At 47.0% G+C, this 6,000-nt stretch overlaps 1 long non-coding RNA gene across 1 annotated transcript in view; it reads right to left on the reverse strand.

The window, feature by feature from the left end:
• Positions 1 to 1,450, reverse strand: part of LOC141074155 (uncharacterized) — a 108,608-nt gene extending 107,158 nt beyond the window's left edge. The window contains exon 1 of the long non-coding RNA XR_012227142.1: positions 1,288 to 1,450. This is a non-coding gene — a long non-coding RNA (uncharacterized lncRNA). The remainder of the gene's footprint in view (positions 1 to 1,287) is intronic.
• Positions 1,451 to 6,000: the final 4,550 nt, after the last annotated feature.

The raw sequence follows: 6,000 nt of genomic DNA on the forward strand, positions 1-6,000 counted from the left end.
TAAAGGCACAGAAGTTGCACCCCGCTGTGTCTTGTCTGCTTCCTCCCTTTCCGGGACTGCTACATCCCCATGCCAACTACATCTACACTGCCCTGGGACTATAGCTTCACCTGTGGGGAGCTATTACATCTTTGCTGCACCATACCATTAGTCCCAGCGGATCTATCTGCAGCGTCGGCTTAACATCTCCCTTGCCGAGCACCACAGGTGGTGTCACGAATTATTCCATTCCATTAACTACATTCTCCCATTACTTGGGCGCCCAGGGCCACGGACCTGAGGAAGGTGCCAGGAAGGGCGCCGAAACGCATAGGAGGAAATAAAGGAGTACACTGCTACAACATCTTGTATCCCAGGTGATTTGTGAATCTCGGCAGCGCGGACTGCAACACACCCTGCTTCCCACAACTTTCTGAAGGTTTTTCCACGTGCGAGTGGTTGGTGGAGGTCCTGCAGCAGCTGATTCTGTGATATGCTCTCAAGCCAGTTGTGGGTTACACAACTGGAATAGGTGAGTGGAACTGTATTATACCGCTCATACTTCAAGTGTCACTAGTGATAGGTCACTATTGCGCCTCTTGTTCCCCCCACCATTTTTTGTATTGATACAGGGCCATGGACCGGGTCACCGCTGCTGTGACACATTCCCCTGACACCGGCCCGATACCGAGTACCCCACAGCCCTGGGAGGGCGACCCAACCGTGCATACAAAAACCTGCAGCACTTTGGGGGAGCTGCGTACATAGAGCATATATGCCACGTTAAAACATACCCTTATTGTAGTGTTGTAGTTTTGTACATTGGACCATGAGGATCCAGGTGTCAAAAATTAGTAAAATCTAACACTATGTAATGGCTTACAATCCCTACACGGAGTTATTTAGAGGTACAAATGGAGGTTGGAGATCCGCAATGTTTAAAATGTTTATCAATTCTGGGGTAGATGTCCTGAAAAGATGTACGGTATTTTTCGCTTTATAAGATGCACTTTTGTTCCCCCAAATTTTGGGGGAAAGTGGGGGGTGCGTCTTATAAAGTGAATCTGTGTGCTGCTGTGCTATAGAGTGGGGGGGGGCAGCTCTGGCATGGAGTCAGGGGGCTGGGGTGGGCTGGATGGGGCTGCAGAGACACCTGGAGGTCCTGTGCTCCCGCTCATTAGGCTCATGTAATATTCACTGCACCCGCTGTCCATCACCTCGGTGCTGAAACAGTGCCGAGTTGGTAGACAGGGGAGCGGTGCATATTACATGTGCCTGCACTCACCCCCAGTCGCTATAGACACTCACCTACTGATGATCACTCCTGCTCCCAGCTCCCCCATGGCTTTCCTGTGTCTAGTCTGCTGTCATCCTCCTCCTGCAGGGTGAGCAGCAGCAGCAGCTCATTCAGAAAGCTCATCGCTTCAGGACTTTGCATGATGTGACCATAGGACCTGCGGTCACATGACTCCCAGTGTGCACTGCAAGTCACATGACCACAGCTGAGCAGCTCCTATTGGTCACATCATGGAAGGTCCTGTAGCTACAATGAGCTGCTTGAATGAGCAGCAGCTGCGTGTGCCCTGCAGGAGGAGGATGACTCAGCATAGACACAGGTAAGCCACAGGGGAGCTGGGAGCAGGAGCGATCATCAGTAGGTGAGTTAACTGTTTATTATTTTAGCATGTGCTTGCCAGCAGGGCGGAAATATAGGGACAGGGGCCATGTGTGACAGCAGGGGGAAATATAGGGATGGGGGGACAATGTGTGCCATCAGGGGGGAATATATGAACAATGGGCCATGTGTGCCAGCAGGGGGGAATAAAGGGATGTGAGGGGGCAATATGTGCCAGCAGGGGGGAATATATGGAGGGGGGACAATGTGTGCCAGCAGGGGGGATTATAGGAAAGGGGGGACAATGTGTGCCAGCAGTGGGGGATTATAGGAAAGGGGGGACAATGTGTGCCAGCAGGGGGGGATTATAGGACTGGGGGGACAATATGTGCCAGCAGGGGGGGATTATAGGACTGGGGGGACAATGTGTGCCAGCAGGGGGGGATTATAGGACTGGGGGGGACAATGTGTGCCAGCAGGGGGGATTATAGGACCGGGGGGACAATGTGTGCCAGCAGGGGGGGATTATAGGACCGGGGTGACAATGTGTGCGAGCAGGGGGATTATAGGACTGGGGGGACAATGTGTGCCAGCAGGGGGGGATTATAGGACCGGGGTGACAATGTGTGCCAGCAGGGGGGAACATAGGGACGGGGGGGCTGTGTGAATGCCAGCAGGGGAGAATATAGAGACAGGGGGACAATGTGTGCCAGCAGGGGAAATATAGGGACGGGGGGCTGTGTGCGTACCAGCAGGGAGGCATATAGAGGGGGGGCCATGTGAGTGCCAGCAGGGGGGTATATAGTGACTGGGGGGGTCATATCCAGGATAGGATGGGGGGCTATGTGCCAGCACAAGGGGGCCATGTGCCAGGATGGGGGTTATATAGATACCAGGATGAGGGACATATATATGATTTGTAAGATGGACACTGGCATTATAAGACACACCTCCATTTAACATAAAAAAACATTTTTTTTCTCTTTTTCTTCACCAAATTTGGGGGTGCGTCTTATAATCAGGTGCGTCTTATAAAGCGAAAAATACGGTATTATAAGTTTCTTATTTGCATGTTCACTATCGATTTATAAAATAAAATCTAAAACGACGGTTTCTTGTTAACCCTTTTCTGCCATGAGACGTACTATACCGTCCATGTGACCAGGGCCTATATGACCATGGACAGTATAGTATGTCACAGCGATCGGCCTGTTCACACGGGGAGAGCGTGGCCGATCGTGGCCGGGTGTCAGCTGATTCTCAAAGCTGACACCCAGCACTAAGTGCCAGGAGCCGTCACAGACCACTCCACTTTAACCCCCAGAATACTGCGATCGAACACAATCGCAGCATTCCGGGAGCAGGCAGAGGGCTGACGGATCGCTGCCATGGCAACCTGATGTCGTCATGTCGACATCCGGGTTACCAGAGCTCAGAACTTCCTGTCATGCGCAATGCATGTTAGGAAATCTCTCAGGTCTGTGTGCACAGAGTGCAGCGCTGACAGCTTCTATAGCTTCATTTGCATGCTATAGAAGGGATCAGCCTGCAAAAACTGAGTGTCCCATAGTGAGATAAAGCGTAAAAATTAGAATAAAGTAAAGAAAATTTAAAGAATTGTAAAAATATTTAAAAAAAATAATGAAAATTCAATATTTATTCTATCACTGAATAAATATTTGAATGTAAAAAAAAAATCTAAACAATCAGAATACACATATTTGGTATCGCCATGTCTGTAATGACCCATCCTATAAAACTGTCCCACTAGTTGACCCCTTTAATGAACACAATAAAAAAAAGGCAAAATACAATGCTTTATTATCATACCACCGAAAAAAGTGGAATAACATGCGATCAAAAAGACGGATATAAATAACCATGGTACCGCTGAACACGCCATCTTGTCCCACAAAAAGTGAGCTGCCATACAGCGTCATCAGTGAAAAAATAAAAAACTTATAGCTCGCAGAATAAAGGCTAGTTTCATACTTGCGCCTTTTTTGTGCAGTGTTTCGAGCGCACATGAAACGCATGCAAAAAACGCTTACAAACGCTTGTAAACGCTGCGTCTTTTTGTCGCATCATCGTGCGCATTACGACAAAAAACGCTGCGCTTGCATGCGTTTTTATGCTTTTCCATTTTTTATGCGAATGGTGTCACAATCACAGGAGGAAAATCCTTGAAAAATTCTTGCAACAGGCCACCAATGGGACAGCAGTGGGCATGTCTTATGGAAATTCTTTATATAGACCCAGGTTACAGCTGAATTCTTTACATTTTGCTTGGATTTTCGCTTGACAACATGGATCTGCGCTGGAAGAGTTTTCACTTCAACTTGGATCTGGACATCAGGATGGCTCAGGCTTATGCAGTTGCTTGCCATCAATAAAGGGAGAGAGAAAGACAGCGAAGACGGCAACGGCGGCGTTTGTGGATACATCCGATTATTGAACTCCGTGAGAGCCGTGGAGCGTACCACACCCTCTACAGCGAGATCCAGGCAAACCCGGATAAATTTACTGATTACACACGGATGTCCCAACAAACATTCAGGTATTTGCTTGGTCGTGTCCAAGATGCCATCCGGAGACAGGACACACAGCTCCGTCGTGCGATTCCTCCCGAGGAACAGCTCCTGGTCACATTGCGGTATGTAGTATTGCAAAAACAATGTATGTATAATTTTCTTTGTTCTCACATGGACTATTCCAAAGCTGGCAGAAATTATTGTTCTGCCATGTAGTTAACCAAAGGCTGCAGTATTTTTTTTTATGCCATGTAGTAAAGAAAGGCTGCATATATATTTGTGTGCCATTGTTTTTTTCTTGTGTTATGTATTTTTTGTGGTTGTAAACAATCCATATACAAATATTAATTTTTGTTGTTTCTCGGTTTCACAGATTCCTGGCTACTGGGGAGAGCCTCTCTTCACTCCACTTCTAGTACTGTATTGGAATATCAACCTTGTCTGGAATAGTTGCGGACACCTGCTGGGCTTTGTGGGACATTCTCTGTCCCGAATTTATGCCCCTGCCCACCGTGGAAAAGTGGTTTGAAATTGCTGAAAGATTCTGGACAGTCTGCAATTTCCCTAACTGTTTGGGTGCTGTTGATGGGAAACACATCCGTATTATAAAACCAAAAAGAACAGGCTCTGAGTACTATAACTATAAAAAGTACTTTTCTACAGTGCTCATGGCCATTTTGGATGCAGACTGTATGTTTGTTGCAGTGGACATTGGGGCATTTGGCCGTCGGAATGACTCCCAGGCTTGTAATAACTCTGACATGGGCCGGAGGTCGTATGGCAACCAGTTCAATTTCCCCATGCCACGGCCTCTTCCTCACACCGAAGGTCCGCCACAGCCCTTTGTAATGGTTGGGGATGAGGCATTCCAGATGTACCAAAACCTGCTCAAGCCCTACTCCAGCCGGGACTTGGACCACACCAAAAGAATTTTTAATTACAGGTTGACCAGGGCCAGAAGAACTGTTGAGTGTGCCTTTGGTATACTTGTCTCCAGATGGCGCATTCTCAGCACAGCCATTAATCTGAAACTGGAAACAGTGGATGAGGTGGTGAAGGCCTGTGTGGTTCTACACAATTTTGTCATGGTTAGAGAGCACACGAACTTTGAACTCGATGATGCAGCTCCTAACCCCTTGCCTGAATTTACTCAGCACCCTCTCAGGTCATCCGTTGAAGTTGGCCAAATGAGGGACCAATTTGCGGTGGAATGGCAAAAGCAAATGGTGTAACAAAGTTTTCTTTTGTGTGTATGTTAATATAAAACCTGTGTTGATACCTGTACCGAGTGCGGTCTGTCTTCTTACACTTCAATACAATAATCATCTGGCCCGGTGTACCAGTGAATTTATGATGCTGTGTTTTGTGCATCATGAATTTACTAGTACTCCTGACCAGGTGACTATACATACACACAAGTTGTATGATCTTTATCATCTCTACACTTTGAGTTCAATTTGCTGCGACGGTGGAGATAATACAAATAATTTTCGTGTCACCTGGCATGATGTTAACAATAGTGATTTGGGACTGCAGTTGGATCCCTCACTATTTATGACACCTAACGCTGTGACTATAAATATTATTTGTTGTATCATCACTGTGGCTTCAGTTTGAACACAGACAGTAGACATAATAAAGTTTATACAACTAATACAATACCCAGGCCTGATGTCATGCTGAAGTGAGGAGGACGCCAAAAGTAACGCATCCAACCTTCAGAAAGTTATCACACATGGGCAGGATAATACACATAAGAGGTAAACTGCAGCATCGCAACAGTCTGATAGAAATGAGAAAAAGAAAGAAACGCGGACGGCACCGCTGTTACCATATGACTTCTGGTGGTATGCGGTATCCAGAGCACTCAATGCT

The sequence above is a fragment of the Dendrobates tinctorius genome, unplaced genomic scaffold (genome assembly GCF_039654945.1).
Source record: "Dendrobates tinctorius isolate UK_male_01 unplaced genomic scaffold, ASM3965494v1 ptg000326l, whole genome shotgun sequence".
NCBI classification, from domain to species: domain Eukaryota; kingdom Metazoa; phylum Chordata; class Amphibia; order Anura; family Dendrobatidae; genus Dendrobates; species Dendrobates tinctorius.